Here is a 25,108-nt window from a genome sequence, read left to right as displayed (position 1 = left end):
ATAGAAAAATATAATTAAATTTATCTTGTGCTGTTATTGGTTTCTAAATTATTCATGTCTAATTACATACCATCTTTCCCCTGAGAAGAAACGACCAAATTAGAATTCGAATTTGGGAGAGGGCTGCCAAAAATGAAGCATGCCTGCTGCGATTTCTCTTCTTTTTCTTTTAAAAAATCTGTTTTTATTGATTTGAGAAAGAGAGAGAAAGAGAGAGAGAGAGAGAGAGAGAGAGAGAGAGAGAGAGAGAGAGATGAAGTGAGAGGGAGAGAGAGGAACATTGATGTGAGAGAAGAATATCGATCAGCTGCCTCTTGCCTGCCCTCTACTAGGGATGGAGCCCACAAACTGGGCATGTGCCCTGACTGGAAATTGAGAGGAAGACCTTTTGGTGCATCGGACAACGTTCAGCCAACTGAGCCACACCGGCGAGGGCCCTGCTGTGATTTCTGTGTTGTGTTTGCATGGTAGACATAGCAGTTGATTTCAGCTTTGTCTCCCAGTGGTGGTTTAGCCACTCACTCAACCAGGTGGGTCCCAATGTGAAATCACTGCCCTCCCTGATCTAGGAGGAAATAGCAAGCTTTGAAAGGACTGGCCATCCAAATACAAACTTGTGAAGTGGGAGTTTGCCATGCCTTGCAGAATTATTTCAACTTCAATCTTCCGTACTGCAGCCTCGCTTCTCCTGCTCATTCCTTTGTACTCTTTGAACTGCTACATCAGTGTAGTTTTTCTGGAGAGGAAGCCACTGGCAATAAACACACCGGAGTTTGAGAATTGCTATACCAGAATGCCCCTGATATTCTTCTGAATGTCATTGGGTTAATGCTACAAAGATTCTTGCCTTACTATACTCAGATTTAATTGAATGTTTAGAACCATAGCCTTACAAGTGTAATTTGCATATTTTTTCCTGTAGATACTTTTCTTACAAGGACAGCATAGTTAAGTTGCTCATTAACTAGTCCTGGAAAGAACTCCTATTGCATCTTCACAGCTTGTGTTCACTGTAAAGTTCAGCAACTCTTACTGTGCCTTCCCCGGTGCACGGTATAAAGACATCACATTAGCAGTTGTCTAATCTATGCAGAGTCCATCCAGACCTGTTCTGGTTTCCTGTCCTCAAGCCACTGGCTAACAACACGCTTCCCCATCTCACTGGAGCAAGAGTGTCAATATCCTTTACCCAGGACTTAACAGAAGCAATTTGAAACCAGAAAATAGTGCAAGAATCATGATGTGATTTGGAATTGAAAAATTTGGTTGCTTTCATCAGTAAGTCAGAACTTTCCCGTGCCTTTGCTATCCAACAGGCATGATTTGGAAACCTTTTCTACTTCCTCACAATGTGAACTTGGATAAGTTTTTGACCTTGGACAATTTTGCAACTTTGGACAAGTTATGTAACCTCTTTGGGCCAAATGTGCGCATTTGGGAAGTTGGGGATACGAACCCTACTTCCTTTGCAGGGTTTGGTGGGATTAAAGGTAAAGAATTTCATTCTATCTGACCATCACAGTTATTGTCATGGACACCTAATTTTTGATGTATTAATGAGGATGCAGGAAGGCCTTTTTAGCCATAGGCAGTACATCAGATATAGTCTTATGTAACTTATTCAGATATTTTATTTCCTCTTCCTCTCAAGTAGCAGTATGTAAAGTTCTCTCTTTACATACTGCTACTTGAGAGGAAGAGGAAATATACCGTATTCTCATTTTGGCTCCTGCTTTTGGAAAGCATTAACGACAGCATTAACTATTTTAGCGGGTTGGCATGTCATTTGAAGGTGGCATTACCATAGGTTCCTCAAATGATTTGCTGTTTAATTTGCCTCTCTGCACCTGTGACTTTTTCTGAGGGATGTTGTGTTCTTTTGATTCCCCCTACTGCGGTGTGAAAGCACACAGAGCTATAAAACAAGTTAACATGCCAGAAAATCAGACCTTGTGAAGTGTAAGGATTTTTTTAAAGTGTTTCCTTTGAGCTACAGAAAGATAAGATACAAGAGACAAAGCCTTCAGGTTTTTTGCTAACTCAGAACACTTTGTGGACCCTGAATGACTTGGTTCTTTTCCTTTAAATCATTCATTGGTGGGAACAATACAGTCAGTATATTCTGTATCTAAGTACAATGGCCTCTTTTCTGTGAACATTTTCCTTCTTGTTTTTGGTGTCTCCCATCCTACACAGAAGCTGAAAAGAGGAGCAGGTGGCCTCTTCTCCTCACTGTTGAACTTTGAGTTCCATACTTAAGTTTTGAGACTTAATCTCTGTATCTGTGTGTGGGCTTTATAGCAGTTGGGAGATCAAATGAGATGCTGCTACATCAGTAACTTAGTTGAGCTTCCAGCACATATTGTCTTAGCTGTTATCTTTATTTTATCCTAGAGGCCCAGTGCATGGAATTCATGTGCGGGTACGGTCCCTAGGCCTGGCCTGCAATCAGGGCCATCTTCCCCAGCTGCCCACAGCCAGCCCCACCCCCCGCTGCCACCCACCCTCAGTTCCCCATTTGCCATCAGGTGATCGGTGCCTGACGACAGGAGGAAAGGACTGAGGGGTCAGCTGTTTCCTCCCACTTGCCTGCCCTGCCCCCACCACAAGTGGCCATCAGGTGATCAGAGCCTGCTGGCCGGGGAAAGGGACCAAGAGGTGGTCAGTGCACCTCATAGTGACTTGGTCCAGTGGTCATTCTGGTCATTCTGCCTTTAGGGTCAATTTGCATATTACCCTTTTATTTTATAGGAAGGATGTGTTTTTGTACCTACAGGAAGGAAGTCCAAACTCCCTCTGACCTCCTCCCCTCTTCCCGCTTATCCCCTCCCCCGTCTCACCCTCAGCAGTACATTCATCCTGGACAGCACCTTTCCCTTCTATGTATAGCACAAACCAGCTTCTCTATCCTACAGTCTCTGGAAAACTTGCAGGTGGACCTCAAACAACCATTTAACCAGACAAAGCACCTTCCTCCGACTCATCCACATCCTTCTGAAATAACCCCTCCTTGCACTCAGTGACTACCTGCTTCTCTCTCCTGAAAGCATTTTATTCGGGCCCAGATATTGGGACTCTTAGACTGTCAGAGAGATCCCTGAAAAATAATGCCTTTTCCAACCGGCAAAACTGGTGTGGTGTTCGAAGTCAGGACAGTGGTGTCCTTTGGGAACAGTGTGGTCCCACATGTGTTCATTGTAAGAAAGTAAGGAAGCCAGCCAAGGTTTCTGTGTTTTTCTGTCAGTCTGTAATATATCCATTAATGCAAATGTCTCTTAATTTTTAAGGGAACTGCTCTTTCTGCAGATATCATAATTCACATATATATTTTACAACTACAGTCACATGCTGCATAACATGTTTCAGGTGGACCGTGTAGGGGTCCTCAAACTTTTTAAAGTGGGGGCCAGATCACGGTCCCTCAGAGAGCTGGAGGGCCGGACTATATGAACTACTAATTCCTACTGTAACACCTCGGCTGCGCTCACTGCCCAAAAAACCTGGCGGGCCGGATCAGACTCCTCTGCGGGCCGCATGTGGCCCATGGGCCATAGTTCAAAGACGCCTGGTGTATAGGGTGGTGGTCTCATAAGATTATAATGGAGGTGGATTCATTTTGCCCAGGGAGGTGGTAACCATTCTAATATTTTAGGAAAGTTACTGTTTTGTGCCTTCTCAGTGTGTTAGCAATCTCTACAAATGCCTCAGGGCACTGCCTTGGGCCCAGTGAGCTTCCCATTGACACCCCTCTTCCTAAACCAGGGTTATAACCGAACTGACTCACCCTGTGGTTTTTACATTATAAGACACCCTTTGGCAATAACCATTAGGAAACGTGGAGAAAAAAGTGTCTTACTTGAGCCCACAAGAGACTCCAAGGGGTACCAGTCAGGTGGAGGTTAGAGAGAGTAATTGAGCTTGAGGTTCTGCTTTTATTGGGGTAGGAGGATGGGGTCGGGGTTTCATAGGCTCCCTCATTATTGGTCAATTTAAAATGTAACAGCAGAGTTAAAGCTCAGGAAGAGAGGAACAAGTATTTCAAATGGTCAGTTATCTAAATCAACCAAGATCTCTAAAACCAAGAGGCGGCCTTGTTATATCTGGTCCTGTGGCCTGTGGCTGCAATGTGTTGATCCGAGATAGTCTCTCTTGAAGGGATGCCTCTCTGAAGTGGAGATCTGGGCCAGCCCATCAAAGCTTAAATCTGACAGTTGCATGCCAAAAAGACAAGCCAGCTGTCAGGGATTACACCACAGACACTCCTGCTTGTGGTGGTACTGGTGCAAACACACGTACTATGTTGCCAGCTTTATGAAAGTACAGTGCGCACAATTACAGTCCAGTCCACGTGGCCTCGGTTTGTGTAAGTGCACTCTGTGACATGGCAAATGACGCATTTCTCAGAACATGTCCCTGTTGTTAAGTGGACTTGATATCCACATACATGTTTTCAAAGGGTCATATTTCATTTTTAGTTGAGGATGCGTTTCATGAAAGTAAATGAGGAAGCATTTCTAAACCTTTAAGGTGATGTGGGTTAAAGTCTATAAGCTCTTGGGTCATACATGTATGTATATGGACTCTAGTTGTTCCACTTGTTCTTGTGTTCTGGTAAAAACGAAAATGTAAACCTGTTGCTATCCCTTTCACCCTACAGTTTTAATTCTTATAGTTTGAAAACTGTACTTTCTTGCTTCTTTATCTTTCTCTATATTGTCAATTAGCAGATATTTACCTGAATGGATAACAGATAATTCATAAGTACACGATTTTAAAACTCATACTATTAGATGTACATGGTGTGCAATTTTTATTGGCATTATATGCACATGCTTGCTTCTGCTTTGGTATGACCTGTAAACTTTAGTCTGAATAGCAGTCAGAAATTATCTGGGAAGTAGGAAAGAATACTTTTTTTCAATAGAGAATAAGAAATGAAAAATAGCTGCCTTCAATTTTAGATTTGTTTTTTTTTCCTTATAAGCAGCTCATTACTTGAAGAAAGAACTTTAATTTACTTATTTTCTCCTAGATTGGAAAGAAGGCTAATGGAGAAAAATAACACAAATCAGGTAAATGTATTTTAAATTTCTTTATGTACCTTGATGCTTGGTTTATATTTCCCATGTTTTCCTACTACAAAGAACTGAATAATTTTTTTGATGCTTGCAATCCTTTCAATTTAGAAACTCGTGTTCTTCAATTTGGGAAATTTTCTTGTAATATTTAAAAAATAATTATATTTCCATCTTATTCACTCTTTTCTACAAGTCTGTCTGTTGTATATTCGGACCTACTGATTTAACTCTCTAATTTTTTAATGTCTTTTTCTTAGCTATTTTTCATCTCTGCATTTTTTGGGGTGTGTGTGTGTGTGTATATGTATTATTAATCCTCCCCTGAGGGTATTTTTCCATTGATTTTTAGGGAGAGTGGAAGAAAGAGAGAAACATCAATGTAAGGCAGAAAAAACCACATTGATTGGTTGCCTCCTGCACCCAGGGCCCAGGTTGGGGAGGAGCCTGCTACCATGTACATACCTTTGACAGGAATCAAACCCAGCATGCTTTGGTCCTCAGGCTGACACTTTCCACTGAGCTAAACTGGCAAGGGCCATCTCTGCATTTAATAGTTTGTGAGAGGTTTCCTTAGAATTTATTGAACTTGTAATTTCTGCTAGGATTTTTAAAATTTGTCTCTGAATATTTTCTTTTTAAAAAATAGGACTATTCTTAGAGTATTATTGCTATAAGCACAATTGTGGCCACGTCTTTTTGGAACAGATTCAACTTAATGCTATGCATGGCCAATAGAATGCTCCTAGATTTTTTACCCAGTTTATGGTTTATACACCGTTTTCTTTACCAACCATGTTAGCTTCCCTGGACAATATTTTGAGTAAATGACTAAAATCGAAGTAAAAAAAAAAAATACAACTTTTTATTTCATGGATGCAATAGTTTCTCTTTTCCTTGGAGAATCTGAATTGAATTATTTTGCTGTCTTCTTGTGCTCTTTGAATTTTTTCCGTTGTGTTTCCTCTTCCTACCAGCTTGTTTTGGTCCCTGATTTTAATGGAAGAAGATTTCTCAAATGAATGGTGAAGATTTAGTTTTCTTTTTATATTTAGAAATTGATTACCTAGTGGGCTTCCCTGTAAAGGTTTTGGGGCAGGGACCTGGCCATTTGAGTTGGTGACTCCTAGATCTCAGAATCTTCAGGTCTTTTTTTCTTAGATCTTTCAGTTTCTCCAAAAGACTAAAATCCTGCCTGTGGGGATTTGGGCAGAGCCAGAAGAGGGAAAGGAGCCAAAGGTCTCCTCATCCCAGCCTGCTAATGCTGAGCTCTAATGTCTCCCTCTCAGCCTTATCTGACATCTCTGAATCTGAAGTCTTGCTATATCATTTTCTCCAGAGTAAACTGCCTCCTGTTAGGGGAGTAGAGATGGCTTATCTGGCTCTACAAGGTGCGGAGAAGATCGGATTCTAACTGATCCCCCACCCCCCTTTTATTGTTTATAACAACACAAATTTATTATCTTGCTCTCTATAGGTCAAAAGTCTGACATGGGTCTCACTGGGCTAAAATCAGGGTGTCAATGGGGCTGTATTTCTTCCTTGATGGTCTAGAGGAGGAATTCTCCCCTTGATTTGCCCAGCTTCTAGAGAAGCTGGCTGCACTCTTTGCTTCTCGGTCCCCTTCCTCTCTTTTAGAGGAACAATAGCAGGTCAACTACATCTCATGCTGCATTACTCTGACCTCATCTTCTGTCTCCTTTTACTTTTAAGGACTCTATGATTACATTGCACCCACCTAGACAATCCAGTATAATCTCCCTATTTGTTTTTATTGTGGTAAAAACATACACAATATAAAATTTACCATCTTGACCATTTTTAAGTGTATATAGCACAGTAGTGTTAACTATATTCGAATTGTGTGCAACAAATCTTTAGAACTTTTTCATCTTGCAAAACTGAAACTCTACATCCTCTTCACAACTCTTCTTTCCCTCCTGCTCTCAGATTCTGTCAACCACCATTCGACTTTCTATTTCAAAGAATTAGACCACTTCAGACAACTTATCTAAGTGGATCTTAAAGTATTTGTGCTTTTGTGACTAGCTTGTTTTACTTAGTGTAAGTTGCTTCTACCTCCTGGCTGTTTTGAATAAAGAAAGCTGCAGTGAACATGGGTGTGCAAATACCTCTTGGAGATCTTGCTTCCAATTTTGGGTGTTGATATCCAGAAGTGGAATTGCTAGATCTTAGGGTAGTTCTTTGTTTCTTTTCTTTTCTTTTCTTTTTTCTTTTCTCTTTTCTTTTCTTTTCTTTTCTTTTTCTTTTCTCTTCTTTCTTTCTTTTCTTTTCTTTTCTTTTCTTTTCTTTTCTTTTCTTTTCTTTTCTTTCTTTTCTTTTCTTTTCTTTTCTTTTCTTTTCTTTTCTTTTCTTTTCTTTTCTTTTCTTTTCTTTTCTTTTCTTTTCTGTCTTTTTTCTTTTCTTTTCTTTTTTCCCCCCCATAGTGGCTACATTTTCACCAATTGTACACAAGGGTTTCCTTTTTTTCACATCCTCGCCAACACTTGTTATTTTCTCTCTTTTTTTTGTTTTGTTTTTATAGTGGCCATCCTCATAGGTGTGAGGTGACACATTATTTGGTTTTGATTTTCATTTCCCTGTTGATTATGATGTTTAGCATCCTTTCATGTACTTATTGACCATCTGTACTAGTATGTTACTTTCCCAAATGTCATTTAATTATTCAAAATAAACTGAAATTTTTGTTTTTAATATGAGACTTAGTGACACTCTATTTCCTGAGACACTTTTTTGGAGGGAACCCCTTGATTTATCGTTAGGGATATATTCTATATGTCGGTATTATCAGATGATGTTCTTTTATCTAATTCTATTTTACTCTTAAGCTTTAATGAATACTTATAAACTAATAAAATGTCAAGAGAGTCCTGTGTTCTTTTTAGTTACTTGGGACAGTGGCTTTCTTTGTGATTGTATTGATTATTTACAGTGGGTGGGAACTTTTTTCTGTCAAGGGTGCATTTGGGAATTTATGACATCATTCATGGGTCATACAAAATTATCAACTTAAAAATTAGCCTGTTACAGTTGGTTAAACATTTAATTAACTCACCCCTAATGCCGTGGAGGGCCAGACCAAACAATTTCATAGGTCTATGCGGCCAGCTGGCTAGACATTCCACACCTCTAACTTACAGTGTATTACTATTTCTGACCTGTAGGATAAAGAATTATTAAGCGAGGGTTGCCTGGTTGGACTAGGCCCTTAGGGACTATCAAAAATGATTTTGTTTATTTGTTTTGTTGTTGTTCCAAGAATCATTTTCTCTAATGACTGTTAATTGGCCCAAGATATCAGCTATTCAGTTTGGTACATAGAATTCCCTACGATTCTTATTCTGAGGTTTTGAGATGGGCTTCAAAGAGTGCAAGATCTTCTTGAATAGTAGAATAGGTTTAACTTTCATCAGGTACTCCGTGATGTATGGTTTATATGATCCTGAACAGGATCGAGAACTCACCTCTAAAAGGTCATTTAGAAGAAAAAGTAGAATGTTACCTATTAAATTAAACATGATAAAAATAAAATGCTACCTTGCTGGCTACCATTAGATTCCACATTCTTTCACATGTAAGTACAAATAAGTATAAATGAGGGACTAAGTGAACAATTACCTTTTTGTTCTTTGTCACATGCAAAACATTATCTCTAGCTTCCTGGTTATGCAACATGTAACTATAAAAGGTATCATTTATGAGGACAATGTTTGGGTCTTAGAGAAATGACCATCTTTTTTATCAGTCAACTTGTAAAGAAGGTATCTTAGTAGTTAAGTTACTCTTGTTTTCTTATTGAAGATGCTGTACTTAATTTGTGAAAATCAGTTACTTGTTGACAGTTAACGTTAGTATGTAAATATGTAAAACAAGCACCTCTATGTGATAGAGGGTTATAGACTTTAGTTTTTAATTAAGAAAAGGTGGGGTAAGGTTTATATTATATCTATAAAAAAAGCTGAAGGAAGGAAGAGAGGAAGGAAAACACATGGGAGTGGGAGGTGGGGAGGTCAGTTGTGAATTTTTTGTTTCCAATCTAATACTTCTATGTATAGTGAGGTCTATTGGATTTATAAGGTCTGTTTCAGCTTTAGAATTTTATGATTCAATTTTTGAAGTGGTTAAACAAAAATTGCCCTTTTCTTCTAGGTACACCATTGAGTTCTTTGGGAGGCACAGAAGTGTCTGGTTGGGAAGCTTATGAAATAGAAGACAAAACCCTGCCTCAGGAAGCGTACATGAGAACAATTTTAAAGGAAACTACTGATAAATGCAGAACAGTAGCTGTTGGAGGTATGTAACAACTTAGAGCTTGGATTGAATGTAGTGTGACCCACTCTGCTGTACTAAGTCAAGTCCAGCCATTCTCTGGGCATTACCCAGCCTGTGGTCTCAAATACACTAGTTGCTATTGTTCTCTCAACTTGACTGCGTACTGAGATGTGACTCAATGCTTCCTTGAGCAGCTCTGACTGAGCTGTTTCCAGTCCTTCCTATGCCTGACAGACAATAAAGGCGATAGAGGCGACATTGGACTCTGAGCAGATGAAAGTGATAACGGGTTTCTGGCCAGGACCTCACTGCCTTCTTTTCTGGGAATGGGCAGTCCGTATCAAAGCTCAGTGAATGTGAGTCAGCTGTTATTCTGAAATCAGCTGTTATTTAATGGCTTTACTCTTATCTTGGAGGATGTTCTCTTCTGTAGGTATGTATCATGTCATTCTGCAGAAGAGGAGGACCTGTTTTTATTTGTTGTTGTTGTTTGTTTTTAATCTGTTTTAGTAGGAGCTTCTAATAGATGAGGTGGGAAGATGTTTAGAGCCAACATACTAGAAAAAAAAGTATTTAAAACTTAGGTACAAGTACAAACTCAACTTTTAAGTTGAATGTTTGCTATAAACAGTTGGATGAGGTAAAGAATGAGGTGGAGAATAATTGCCTGTAATATGCTTCCTGAATTGGCAGAAACCTTGATGTCTTTGAAACATTACTTATTAAATGAGATTGGTTTATACAGGAAACAATTTAAATACCTAGATGTAGGGAAGTGATATAATGAACTCTGGTACAATCTCACAATAGAGGGTTAGTAGAGATGATCTCTATGAATGAAAGTATGGGATGATTTCTAGGGGTATATTTAAAGTGAAAAACGTAAAGTACAGAAGAATATATATGCTTTGCTATCTTTTATGTGAGAAACAAGATAAAACATAATATATCTGTACCTGCTCATTTGTGCAAGAAAAAAACCATGGGATGGGTGATTGGAACAGAATGGAATGGATGGGGGAGGGAATGAAGTAGGGGGATGGAGATGGTATCTCTCTTCTGAGTATATCTTTGTATACCCCTGACTTTCAGAATTATGTTACTGTTTCTGGCTCTGTGTGTATGGGTATTTAATGTGTGTGTGTGTGTGTGTGTGTGTGTGTGTGTGTGTGTACACATTTCTATGTGTATATATGTATACATGTGTTTCTATGTGTATATATAGACATGTATGTATACACACATTTCTATTTTGGCAACATTTTAAAGTCTGAAATTATTTCAAAATAAACACAAAAATTCACACACAAAAACTAAAATGATTTGATTTTTTTTTCCTAATATTTTACTAAGTTATATAATTTTACCCTTCTAAGTAAGATTTGATTTCTGAATAATTCCTTCATTATGAGGAGGTTATTTTTTATATTTTTTATTATGTGCTATCTGCTATGGGTCCCTATGATGATGTCCTGAGAGATTCTGATGTACTTTGGTTCTTTAATGCAGTGTTATTTCATTTGATTGTGAATTAGTGAAAAGAGTTGCAATAAGTAGAGGATCCCAGTGATGCAAAAAGAAATCAGACTCAGGAAGAAATAGGTAGCATGTGCCTGTGCCCCTCAGTAACCTAAGTGAATCACATACGGTTGTCATCGTTTTATTGTTGTTTCCTGAGAATCCCATGTTAGATTAGTTTTACAGAAGGGGACCTGCTGTCCTATCTGGGCTTCTGATTTACCCCCCCGGAGCCCTTCCCGGCCCATCCCTCAGTCTGCATTGCTACATTAGAACCCAGTTTCCTGGCAACAGCAATATATCTAACATGACTTAAATAATAGACCGTTTTTAGCATATATGATGATGCTAAGCAAGTGGAATAAATGTCAATATAGATTGGTGGATGGAAATTTTGAAAATTGGTAGTGTATTTAGTGCATGGAAGGAACCAGAAACATAATATGGTAAGAATGCTGGCTGGATTAGTAGCACAATTTGTCAGATGCACACTTACATAAGACCACATTATGATTAGAAATTTTAAAATTAATATTTGAAGGGCTTGGGGTTTATTTATTATGATTTCCTTGCGTAGCTGTGTTTGGAAGTTTTAATTTTGTAAACTATGTTAGCATAGCATAGCTGCACAGTTAGCCTTGAATATGGCTGTTTGTTTTTAAAATATTGTGCTGTTTACTTTGACTCTGCATTGGTGGAAATAGTTTCTAAGGAAAATAGTTTGTAACCCATGTTATAAATAATTTTCAGGTTTTTAAATTATTTCAAAGCATTCGCTCTTTATTATTTTGGGTCAGAATTTGAGAACAGACTTTTCCTAACATTTTCTTTTTATCATCACAGTTGTATTTTTCATGTAGTGAGTGCATTTCTGAAACTAATATCTATGATATTTTTAATAATGAATAAATTTAGGTTGACAAAGAAAGTTCACTAATTTTAAAAGATCCTTAAGAAATCCTTTATAGTGAAGACCTGTGTGTGTGGAAGGGCTGGGAGGAGGGGGGCAGCGACGAGGGGGATGAAAGATATCTGTAATACTATCAACAAGAAAAAAATATATTAAAAAAAAGAAATCCTTTAGTAAAACGAGGAAAGCTTCTTTAATTTTGATAAGTCTTTTTCTCAGGTGGTTTTATTCAGGGATTTTTAATATCTAATACCAGGCCTGCAGTGGAGGGCAGTTGGGGGGAAGGGAAACCAGGTCGTCAGAGGAGGGCAGTTGGGGGTGACCAGGCCTGCAGGGAAGGGCAGTTGAGGATGACTGGGTCAACAGGGGAGGGGAGTTAAGGGTGACCGGCCAGCAAGAGAGAACAGTTGGGGACAATCGGGCAGCAGGGGAGCAGTTAGGTGACAATCAGGTTGGCAGGGTAATGGTTAGGGGGTGATCAGGCTGGCAGACAGAAGCAGTTAGGGACTGATCAGGCAGGCAGGTGAGCCGTTGGGAGCCAGCAGTCGGATTGTGAGAGGGATGTCTGACTTCCCTTTTAGACCGGATCCCACAGGGCAGTCAGGCATCCCTCGAAGGTCCCAGATTAGAGAGGGTGCAGACTGGGCTGAGGGACACATCCTCACCGCCGTACCCCTCCACCCCCACATGAATTTTATACACCGAGCTTCTAGTGTACTATAATTATTGATATGGTTAGTTTTAGATTTACCATTTTGTTTCCTAAATGTCCTATTCTTTAAATACTTTTGAATCTTTTAGCTCCTTTTCTTTCTTCTCTTTGTTTAATTGAATACATTTCAGTATCATATTTTTAATTTCTTTCTCAGATTTTTAGTTATACCACTAAACAACTTTGCATTAATATTTTTGTAGTTTCTCTGCAGAATTCAATATTCATCTTTAATAGAAAGTCTTTTTTGAATGAATGTTTTATTACATCATATAAAAATTTGAAACCTACAATATGGTTACAATTGACACTCCCCCTAACCATTGCACTGTTCTCTTCATGTATCCATATGTTATAAACTATACAGAATTATACTTATAATGCAGCATATATAAAGGATGTATATATACATATAGAATACTTGATAAAGTAGATCTAATAACTGTATCTTAAATTAAGAGAAGTCGTTCATGCTTACCTGCAGATTTGCTATTTCCAACATTCTTCATTCTTTTCTGTGGATTAGAACTTACATCCAGTATTACTTCTTTTCAGCTTGCAGAGCTTTCTTTAGCATTCATTGCAGTGTAGGTCTATTGGCAACAGACTCCATTTTCATTTGTATGACGATTCTTTATTTTCCCTTTATTATTGAAATATATTTTTGTTATATAGAGAATTCTGGGTAGACATTTTCCCCATCCTTTCAGCTCTTTAAAGATGTTTATTTTCTCTTGGCCATCTGTTTTTAACGAGATGTCTGCCATCACTCTTCTTATTGCTCTTACATGTGTATTATACCTTTTCTTCTCTAGCTATTTCTAAGATTATTTTTGTTATTATCTTTGGTTGTCATGGTTGGGTAAAGTTTTCTTGTGGGTAACTGAGTTTCCTCCTTTGATGTATTGCTATTTTTGTTCAGCTTTGGAAATTTCTAGGCTGTGTTTCTTTACATTTGTTTTTCTGCTCCATTCTCTGTACTCTTTTTTCAGCATGTAAATTAGATCACTGGATACTCCCCAAGAGGTCATTGAAGCTCTTTTTAAAACATTGTTTTTCTCTCTGTGCTTCAGCGTGGATTCTTTATATTGACATATATTGAAGTCCACCCATAAGTTTTTACTATTATGTCTAATCTGTTATTAGGCTAATCTGTTCTTTAAAAAAGTTTTATATTGTAGTTTTCAGTTTTAGAATTTCCAGTTGTTTTTTCTTTTAGTCTTTATATTTCTACTGAAATTTTGTTTTCTTTACCCATTATATCTAGCTTTCTCTGTGGATTCTTTAATATATTTATCATTTATATTTTAAAGCCTTCTAATTTCATTTTTTTGGCTTATTTGTATATGTTTCTGTGGTTTGCTTTGTCTTTGACAATGGTGTTATATTTTCTACTTGCCTTACATAGCTCTGAATTTTTAATGGAAGCTGACATTGTGGATGCTACATTGTAAAGACTTGGGATTCTGTTATGTTGGGAGTTGTGTTTTCTTCAGGCAAACAGCTAAAATAATGGCAAATAAACCTGGATATTTTGTAGGCTCATTTTTATGCTTTGTCTTTTCCATTTTGTCTATTATTTTCTAGGAAATATTCTCTAGTCAAGATAAGTGGTCTCTATTTCTTAAGCCCTGGTTTCAAAGGAAGGTCTGAGGCCTTTACCAGGCCCCAGGAACCTCACAGGTCTTGCTCAAACTCCTCTGAGATGGGCAGCTGTTGGAATAGAGCAGCTTTCTAAAAACTTTCAACTGTTGTTCCTGTGCTGCCCTCCCGCCCACACACACATCCTTGGGTCTTTATAGTTCTGAGTGTAGCCAACAAGTGTAGAATTTATTTGCAAATTTGGGAATTCACCCTCTATCATTTCCTCATTTAGGGGATTTTCTGCCTTATTTTGCTGCTACCGTGACAGAACCCTTTTCTGGCCAATAAGACTGTAGCTTGCTGCTTGAATTCCATCTGCCTTGGCACAGACTTGGTTGTGCCAATAGATAAGCTGCATTAATGTAAATTATCATCCTCTGTGGTTCCCTTCTTTTAAGGGCTGTGGATCATCTACTTTCTGCTTGCTTTTGGTTGTTTTCTAGTGCTTCCAAGTTAATTTTTATATTTGTTCACAGCTTCAATTGTTATTGCATGGAGGGCAACTCTGTCATCATGAAGACAACCTCTTTCTTTTTAAAAATGTTTTTATTGATTTTTTTATTTTTAGAGAGAGAGGAAGGGAGAGGGATAGAGAGAAAGAAACATCAATGATGAGAATTATAGATAAGCTGCTTCCTGCAAGCCTCACCCTGGGGATTTGAGCCCACGACCTAGGCATGTGCCCTGGCTGGAAATTGAACCGTGACTTCCTAGTTTAGAGGTTGGTGCTCAACCACTGAGCCATGCTGGCCGGGCAAAGACAATCTCTTATCTTATTTTTATTTGGAGTTTAAAAATATCTTCAAGTCATGTATAGTGGATGAAACTATTATTACTGACCAATCAAGTATTATTTAAACACAAGCCAATACTGAGTATTTGTGAAAAGAAATATAAGTTATTAAGGAATACTCTAAGATAGGAAAATTGGTAATCTCTCTAATTTAGGCACAGGCTCATGTTCAATAATCACATGAATTGAAGTTTAACATACTTAGTATATTTATTTAAAACTGCCAGTGTAAACACTGGAAATAAATTTCAAGTAACCACTTCAACATTTCTAATGCCTCGCTGACAATTTCTACTTATTTAAATAACCTTTCAGAGAGGAGATCTCACTTTTGATGTTTATTATCTGCCCCTCCTGTATTTTGGTATCTAAAGTTAGCTAGATAAGTTAGTGCAGTTCTCATAGTTTAAGACCGGGGAGAAATTAGGCCAACTTAAAATATATCATGCTCCAGGTAAGTAAAAATGTGGTTAGAAACTGAAATTAACACCCTCAGCATTGGTACTGTTTTGCTTTTGTCTGCGGATGCTCACCTTGGTAAAGTGTACCATCATTATGACATTGGTAGGAATGGGTGAACATTTAAGGAGGTCAGAAACATTTTTTTTTTTTATTCTGTCAGCAGAGCTATGTTAAATAATAACAGCATTGCCCTGTTCCACATTTTCCCTGTCTATAATGTTTCTTTTAAACAGCTTTGAAGTATTGCCTAATCAGCAAGAGATTTTTATTTGAAATAATTTTTTTTAAAAAGTCTTGACAAAAATATGCGGTCATTGTATGAAAAGAAGAATATACTATCGAAGACAAGAAGAAAATCCAATGAACCCCAAGTTCCTCAAAGAGGTACATACATTCTTTGGGAGGCATATATTCTTTTAGTTATTCTTTTTTGTTTTAGTTTATAAAAATGATCATACTATATGTATTTTATAATATGATTTTTCCCCATTTCATTCAAGCAATTCTATAAGTGTGTGAGTGTTTGTGCTTTTATGTTTGTTGTACGTATAAACAAAAGGAAATAGTGCAGATACTTGTTTTAAATCTATCCAGCTAAATATCTTTGAATATGTCAGGGCGAGGATAATGAAAATTTTATCATTAAATTTTATTATTAAACATTTGCTTTGTTTAACTGAGAGAAACTTCTCAATTAAAAAGAGAAACTTCTCTGTAGCTTCTATGTTAACAGACGTGGAAATGGGTGGCATGCTCTGACTCTGTTTGAATGTAGGGGCAGATTGCTTACAGGCACCTGCACATGATCTTCATCACGTCATACATGAGACAGGTAGGAAAAGCCCCAAGTTGCTCTGCAAAACCATGCTTTGCTAATCAGCTATATGTTTAGTCACTCAGCTCAGAGTGTCATTTGAAACACCAAAGCCTTCTGTTTAATCAAACTCTCTTCGCTCTCCTTGACTTGGCGTTGAGCAAGGCAGCATTCCAAAATTTATACTAGTCTAGCCAGGAAGCAGTCGTGGAGCTAGGGAGGAATTATAGGTATCCTGAGAGTAATGAAGAAGTTCATGTCATGCGAGAGTATGGTAGGTGTCTTGATGTCAAACATCTGGGATGTTTGAGGAAAATTTCTTGGAGAAAAAGATGTTTAAATTGATACCTACATGAGAAGTGGGATTTTAGGTAGGAAAATTAGACAGAAAAAGTTGGGGGGAGGAATTGTCAGAGGTGGAAGCCAGCACTCATTCAGTTGCCACGGTTTATGACAATTTTCCTTCGCAGTTACTTTTGGAACATTGGGGTGCTTTTTCCCATTGTCTTCCATGTAAGATTATGTGATACGTCTGGGCTTACCAGTTCTGTGAATCATAATCGACATGGTGTTTCTTTGAATGTTAGTAACTTTTGAATAAACTAAGATTGAATAAACGCATCACTTCAGTGTCTTAGTCAAAAGGCTGTGCAAACTTGGTGTTTATGGGTATGGCACCCCCGGGTGCGTGTTGCCTGCTAACTGGTCATGTTATCCCAGAATTTTTATGGTGGGCTGTAGCATCTTTCTCTTTGCTCCTGTAGAATCTCACAGGTTTCCCATGGAGATCAGGCCACTATCTAGGCCAGGGATTAGCAAACTACAGCTGGAAGGCCAAATCCGGCTCAGACCTGTTTTTATAAATACAGCTTTATTGGCACACCATCACATGCATTTATTTACATAATACCTGGGGCTGCTTTTGCAGGATAATGACAGTTTAGTAGTTACAAAAGATACCATATGCCCTGCAAAGCCTAAAATGCTCTTTGTTCCTTTACAGAAAACGTCTGCTAACCACTAGTTTAGGCAAAATTCATAACCAAATGCCTCCCATAATTTCTCTGTTTTGATTGGTGTTTCTTCTCATATTTTCCACAGCCAGTGTGCTGTGTGTCATCTCTGTTGTCTGATTTTTCTATCTTCTTTCCTTTTCACCAGTTGCCCCAGGCTGTGCTGGTAAATCAGTGGGGCTGACGCCTCTCAAGGCATACACCACAGTTATCACTGCCGGTCTTTGTTCTCAACGCTTCTCCTCTTGCTCATCCTCAGAGGGTTTTCCCATTACTTCTCACTACGCAGTGGCCTAGAGGGGAAAAAGCACTGGCTTTGTCTCCACTAGAAGAACCGGGTTTGAAGTCCAGGCCTGCCGCTTAGAAAGCCAGCTTAGATATGTCACTGTCCTTCTCTGGCCTGCAGGTAATTTTTCTGAAAACGGGGAGAACACTGCAGCTACCTTATTCATGTCAGGATTGTTGTAAGGGCCACAACATGCAAATGCCACGTATCTGTCATTTGTCTTTTCTGTGAATCTCCTGGTGCCAGGTGACCGACTCCCTTCACTGACATGGATTTGTGATAAAGCCAGTTTTGCTTTTAAACTTATTGGGGAATACATGTCTTTTGTTTTTTAGTTTGAAGTTTTTGCTCAGGTAACACTAAAGAAACGATTCTTAATACAACTTGAATAAGAAAGCCTTCATGCTTAAATTATCTGCTTTAAAATAGAGCACAAAATCAATATTACTGAATGAGAGCCCCTTTAAATGTAGTTTTAAAACCAGAAGCACTGCATTTTTGAGAGGAAAGGAAAGATGAAATGATAAGTCTAGAAAATAGAGACATTTTTGTTCCTGGATCACTCTCCCAGGCCTGGCCTTTGAGCCTTCCTCTCCCTTCCCCTCCTCTCCCGGAAGGACGTGTGGTCTCGTCGGGGACTCCTCCTCACTTCCCTTTGGTGTTAGTCATCTGTTTCTGCAGAGCAGCAGACTACACGCTCCCAGCTTCCTCAGCGCGCAGGCTGCCTCCCAGGCCCTGCGGCCCTGGAGCTGGCCGTGGCTTAGAAGGTGCTTTAGAAGCTGCAGTCAGATGTCCATCAGGCTTCGGTCTTATCGGAGGCTCGACTGAGAAAGGATTTGCTTCTAAGCTCATCTGATGGTTGTCAGCTTCTTGTGGGCTCTGGGCTGAGGCCTCAGTTACTTGTTAACTGTCAGCTAGAGGCTGCCCTCACGTGGCTCTCACTCTAGGAAGCTGCCCACGTGGCCCCTGGCTTCTTCAGAGTCAGCAAGGGATGGGATCTTGCAGCAGCATGACATTACAATAGTCTGTGATATAACCACATGGATTCCATCATTTTTACCTTATTCCACCGGCCAGAAGCAAATCACAGGCCCCACCCCCACACAAGGGGGATATATCATGAGAGGCAGGGCTCCTGAGGGCCATTCTAGAGAGATCCAGCCACATCTGAGGCTGGCAGGAATATGGCTCCTCTTCCCCTTTCCTCTCCTCTCTGTGCATTCTCCTACTTAACCAGGAGCACATTTTCTATCCCTTCTTGTCTTCTTCTCTCCTTCTGACCTTCAGAGAATTCACAACCCTGGGTGACTTTTCTTTTTGGCTGTAGAAATGCAAGAAAAAGATACAAGAAACTTTGCCTTGCTACCAGGCCCTCCCCTGACAGCTGGTATTTTGAATGTGTGACAACTCCCCTAGCAGGTGTTTCTAAGTCCTAATGTGGCTTATGCTCTTTCTCTTTGGGGAGGAGACCCTGTTCAGTGGTTGAGAGCAAGGACTGAAGCCACACTACCTGGTGTGAATCTCAGCTGTGCCCTCTATTATCTGAGGAATATCAAGCAAGAGAATTCATTTTGTGCCTTTATGGTTGGTATTTGCATTTTTTTTCCCCACTGGCCTACCAGCTGGTGCCACTCTCACCCAAGATGTGTGTAATTTGTGCTTTATTGATAAATACAACTACCTCAAGCCATTTCTGGTCTCCTGGAGGAGTGGGCAGGAACATATTTGAATTTAGGAGGCTGGCTCTTCTTTTATTGACATCATCATCACCTGGTACTTTCTTTTCCTAAGGATGAGGATAGTATGCTTCTTGCCCTATCAACAGCGTTTAATAAGCACTTACTATTTTCCATGAGCCATCTTAAATTGTTTGCAGGCCTTATATCTTTTAACCCGTATATCAATAGTAAGTTGTAGTACTACTATGACTGCCATTGTGAAGATGAAGAAACTGAGGCTTAGAGAAATTAAACAACATGCTCTAGGTGTTCGGGGCAGACTGAGGAATGCAGTCTGTGTGATTGCAGAACACATGCTTTTCATGCCCACAGGGCACTGCCTTCCGGAGTGGCAGCCTTAACCCGCTTAGTGAGCTAACTCCTCTGGAGACCGGAGCCTGAAATCCAAAGCAATCATGTGGGTGCAGGAGCTTCCATCCACTTCTGCAGCCCTAATGCAAATGCCATCCCCCAGCCTCTTCGCTCTGAAATGCTTTTGCTTTTGATGCCCACCCATCTCCTTCCACTTTGGGGAACAGGCTTGGCCTCGCCCAAGAGGAGAGATCGACCATACATCCAAAAAGGAGTGTATTATTTTTAGCCAGGTTTCTGTGTAACTGTTGTGGATCTCAACATTGTATATGAAGCCCACCCAGGACTTGTACATTCAGATCATTCCCTTTAAATGCGTCAGCTAAGTTAATTGCTTACATTCTGTTGAAACTGCCATTGCACTGCATTTTAAAGAAATGGACGTCATCTCAACCACCTTATAACCTCTTCCCTATCCCTAAGACTTCTGCCAAATGGTTAGTTCATTCAAGTCTGGTGTTGAAGACACTTTGTAATTTTTTTTTTTGAATACCCATTGTGGTGGGAAATTACCATCTTTGAGGATGAACTTGATTCCTTGAACCTATTAAAATATTGTCTACTTTCATCCACACAGTATAGTAGAAAATAAAGTGGTTTTGTTTAGAATTCAGGAGTGACTGGTCTGTAACGGGACGACTTTTCTTGTGGGCAATACCTGTACTCTGGTTTTGAAGAGACAAGAAGAGAACTCAACGTACTCTGAGCATCAGCATCATTGGAGTGAGTCCTCAAGAGGATGACTTGGAAAGGTCAAGGAACACTTTATTTTCTTTTTTCAATAAAAATAATACTTTTTTTTTTATTAGAATAGTGTGGCATCATTTTCAAAACGAACTTCTTTTTAGAGAGAAAGTTCTGTTTAAATGTTGGTATTGCCTCGCCTGTGTCTTTTTTAAAAACACAAAAACATAGCTGACAGATCATACTGTTGCCGAGGCTTGCCTGTGAAGCTAGCCTGGCCATAGGGGCCTGCCATTCTCAGTGCGGCTTTCATCCCCCACAGATGCCTGCTGAGTTCCTGGCATTACGGGGGACATCAGAAGAATTAGCCCTGATGGAAATGATTTGTTCTTTCAGGAATTTATAATAAAAAACACTCAGTACTTGTGTGAAGAATGCTAACATATGCATAGCTAGAGCTTTCTGTTTCCACATTAGTGAAGATTGTCAACTAAGATGGGGATTTTTATTTAACACTTCAGAACAACATAGAAAAGTTTTATATTATTATTAAAAGTATGGTTTGAACCTCTCTCCAAAATGGTCACTTAGGGACAGAGTCTGCATTTAATGGACTGTATACCATAATTGCAATGGTTACCATGAATTTTATAGACTATCATATTTGGACTAGTAAAAAATAATTGCAATTACGTTTGGGGAACATATTCTGTAATGCATCATCTCTAATCTAAATAACTACTCTCCAAGGTGTGTATTATTGTCCTTGTTTTACAGATTTGGAAATTGAAGATTAGAAGGATTAAATTACATGGCAAAGACCACACTGCAGTTAACTAGCAGAGGTGGAATTCAAGCCTATTTATTTTAAACCTATAACAGAGCCTTTTGCATTTCCCATCATTTAAAAGACATCCATGCCAAGTGACCAGGCATCCAAAGCTACAGCTCGTCATGAGCATGTTCCTTTCAGTGCTGGGTGTAATCTTATGAGCTTTTGACTTGTCAGCCCTTCCCTGCTGTTTTTATTGATGTTGGCAAGTTCTTTCTTTGTTACTAGGGCACTCTGGATTTAGGTGGCTTCAATCTCTGCCTTCTTTTTGTCACATGCACAGACACACATACCCTAATGGTTTGGATAACTTGAGGTTCTGTCTCTTCTATGAATAACTGAAGCGACACTGTCTCTCATGGAACATCAGTTTATGGAGCCATTTTACAATTATTGTTAATCTTTCTGAAGGACTTAGCACTGGGGCTTCAGGCGAGGAAAGGTGGTTAGGCTTTTATTTTATGTGTTGTCTACTTGGAGCCAAATGTTCTTCATATAAAATGAGTGATAGTTGCATCCTGCTTGGTAGGATTTGAGTGTTCTCCTTTTTTTTCTCTTCGATGAAGGGAAAGACAACAGCACTTCTATCCCTAGTTGTAGACCCTATAATGTTATGAAATTCAAAAAAGTAAAATATTCTGAATGATTTTCTCTTGGAAAAAGGGATTTTGCTGGGTATATTCCTTTATTTTATGAATTATAAATATCCAATGCTAGAGTTGGATATACGGACAAAGTAGCAAGTCTGATCATTGGGCATTGGGTGTTCCTGGTGCTGGGATAATGTACTTGTTGGATCAAAGCATGCTTGACCTTGGCAGATTAGATCATTCATCCACATAGCATCGTAGGGGGCATTTGATCCTTTTTCAGAAATGAAGAAATTGAGGCTGGGAAAAGATGAAATTATTTTCCCAAGACTACTTAGTGGTGGGGCTTTAAACCACAGTTTTACCTGTGCATTGTCCTTTGGTGGTTTGGATTACCTAATTAATCACCTTTCTTACTCTTTAAGTTTTAAACAATTCAAGAAACAGAGCAAGGATTCAAATGGGAATCAACACAGATAGTAATGTAATTACCGATAAAGCAGAATTAGATAACACAGAAGTTCCTCGCTAACACATGCATTGGACCCAGCAACCCTGACCCATCATCAGCTGGGACAGAGAGAGCTGTTGGCCCTCTTGGGAGCAGGCAGCCCTTGTCCTGCTTACCGTGTGGAGGGCAGCTGGTTCCCGGTGGCCCTTGCTGCCCAGCTGATTGCAGTAGCCAACTACTAAGTCAGTTATTTTCCTAGTCCTCTCAGGCAAATTAGTCACTCATTTTTGAGAAGGAGGAAGGAAGGAATTGGGGAGGAAGGACAAAAAGTGCGTTCCTTTAATACTGCTCCCTCCCAGGAAACAGACTAGGAATCTCTTCCCAAAAACATAAGAGTGGGTGTTTTAGGGTTCTCCATTCCAAACCCCAACAGTAGAAATACTGCTCTTTACATCTTTTTTCTTCTGGGGAGATCTTTCTTTCTGACTTAGAAGAGTAAGGAAGAGACAAATAGATTTTGGGTATAAAGAAAGGAAACTAACATAGACACCAAGAAATGGTCTCTATGAGACATATGACTAATCAGATTCTTTCTCCTTGTGACAGGTGATGGAAATGTACTGGAACAATGGGAGAAACTGGTAATTCATAGGAAACCAAGATGACAAGAATTTTTTTTTAAATAATCAGTAAGTAAAGTTTTATTAGCCTTTCAGAATTCTTTTGACTATCAAGTGAATTTTCTATAAGAATCCCTGATAAAAGAATAGCACAATCAAATAACTTCAAAGTCTGAAGGAGAAAATATTTAAAAGTAAAAAAGCAAAAGTACTTCAAAAATTTATGCTAGCATTTGAGAAATGATTCTTTCCTGGTAGAATGTGTCACTTTAAGTTGTTGGGTACATCAGTTTGGTGGGTAGAGCATAAGTGTTTAAAAGAGGACTCCTTTTGGTAGTATACCTCTCAAATACACATATTATTGGTCCTGTTGATTCTGTGGGCCCCATTTCTTACCTATACTTTGTGATTACATTGTGGAGGTAGATATGAATAAACATTGAATATGAATAAGACTGAGCTCTTTGTCTATACCTTCCCTATATTCTTCTTTGTGTATGCGATTTTTACACATTAGAAGCTATTAATGTTTGCTAACTACCAGGCAGTTTTATGTGGCTGATTTTGGTTTCATTATGATTATGATAATGCTAATACATGGTCGCCTAGTGGAAAGATTATACATTTTTGAGTCAGACATTCATAGTCCTGACTCTTGCTCTTGTGCTTTTCGTAGTTACCCAGTCTCTGAAACTTGGTTGACTCGTTGTGTATTAGATTTGATATGAGTCAATACACAGATGAAAGACTGTGTAGCTAGTACTCTGTGTCATAACTGGTACATCATAGAGCCACAGGATTATATTTCTATTGTGACTTACAGTTCATAAGCCTTTATTTTGACTCAGAAGTTTAACCAGCTCAACTTCTTTAACTGCTATCAAGCAGTGGTGGGTTAAGACCCAGCTGGCTGGAAGAAGGGAGGAGGGGGGTGTAATGTTTGCTGATTTCTGTGGTGTAAATATTTCCATCATGGCCGATTTCAACAAAAATCACCACAAGCAGAGGCAGGAAGTGATGTGCAGAAGCACATTGTTACATAGTTATCTACCAACCAGATTGAATACTTTCAAATAACATCAAGAGCAAAGGTGATAGAAAATAGGAAGTGGCGAGTTTTGAGTATTATATCTGTTTTGATATAGTTTATTTCAATTGTATGTTTATATCATTTGACTTTTAATGATGGCTATGTCTAACAACTGGCTTGCCCCAAATCCGGAGAAAATGACAGTTGACTCTGGTGGGCTGGTATGAGCTGGCTCCCGCTGAGCTAGTTTTCAATGATCGTCTCAGCCCTGGAGGTATGACTTTGGTTGGGCTGATAAAAGCAAGCTTTGGTTTTGAATCCTTGCTTGTCAACTCAGGTTGTCATGCTCACAGAGCTTCTAGAATTGAAGATAAATGCTGAGGCCAATTCAAAATTTAAGCCACTTTTCTTAAGAGTGTGACTGGAGTTCTCAGTTTGTAACAGGGCCCTGGCACCCCTCCCCTCTGGCTGTCGAGTGGCAGTGTTTGAGGATAACGTCCTCCTCTCCCTTCCCTGAGCTCTCTGGCATCTCCATTTCCTGCTTTAGTGAAAAAGAACAGGGCCTAGAAGCTGGGGTTCCTCCTGACTAACTTCCACGTGAGGCTTTGCTTTTTGATTCAAAAATTAAGTTTTAGTGAAAGCAAATTGTCTTCTGAGAGGGAGAGAGAGAAACAAAACTGAATCTGGCCGTTTAAAGTTCCCAGGGGCTTGATTAAAATGCTAGGGAATAACATGGAGGGAAGAAAGGAAACTGGACCAGGTCTCTCAGTGTTTCTTTTAGAAGCAGTTTCTTCGGTTTTCTGACTTGCCCTTTAGAAGAGAACAATTGAAGCCTGAAATTGCTAAGTAACAGCAAAGATTGTGGTGGTGGTTTTTATTTTAAATCTCACACACCTAGTTTTCAAAACATTTTTTTTTATTGAACCTTTCAAAAATGCCTAGGATATTTCAATTCCCTTATGTAATCTTAAAACATTTATTTTCCTTATTTCTCCCTAACTCAATAGGTATTTATGGTTCCTACTGAGTTGGGGATGGACTTGGATTATTGCAAAAGTAATTCTTGTTCATTTCAAGCAGAAACTCGTGAATAGAAATCTGAGAGACTTGCCTCTGGGTTGGGAAATATTGACCTCTGTCTTAATTGAGTTGAATGAGAGTATCTTTGGTAACTTGGAAAGTAAACGTGGAGGTAATAATTAACAGAGGAAATATTCTGATTTATAATTTCTCTTCCCAAAATGAACCTGATGCTATTTCTGAACACGCCCAGCATAAATGAATTTTTGGT

The 25,108-nt window shown here is 39.0% G+C and overlaps 1 protein-coding gene across 2 annotated transcripts in view; it reads left to right on the top strand.

Moving 5' to 3' along the window:
* SGMS1 (sphingomyelin synthase 1) overlaps positions 1–25,108 on the top strand; it is a 219,155-nt gene that overhangs the window by 110,176 nt on the left and 83,871 nt on the right. Inside the window, exons 4-6 of one of the 2 annotated variants that reach the window (XM_036438461.2) lie at positions 5,033–5,072; positions 9,246–9,389; positions 22,774–22,856. The gene's annotated coding sequence lies outside the window, so the exon portion shown is untranslated. Of the gene's footprint in view, positions 1–5,030; positions 5,073–9,245; positions 9,390–22,773; positions 22,857–25,108 lie in introns of those variants that run through there. The other variant, XM_045581877.1, reaches the window with a different exon arrangement.

The sequence above is a fragment of the Pipistrellus kuhlii genome, unplaced genomic scaffold, assembly GCF_014108245.1.
Source record: "Pipistrellus kuhlii isolate mPipKuh1 unplaced genomic scaffold, mPipKuh1.p scaffold_m20_p_15, whole genome shotgun sequence".
NCBI classification, from domain to species: domain Eukaryota; kingdom Metazoa; phylum Chordata; class Mammalia; order Chiroptera; family Vespertilionidae; genus Pipistrellus; species Pipistrellus kuhlii.
This window is presented reverse-complemented; position numbering and strand designations above follow the sequence as displayed.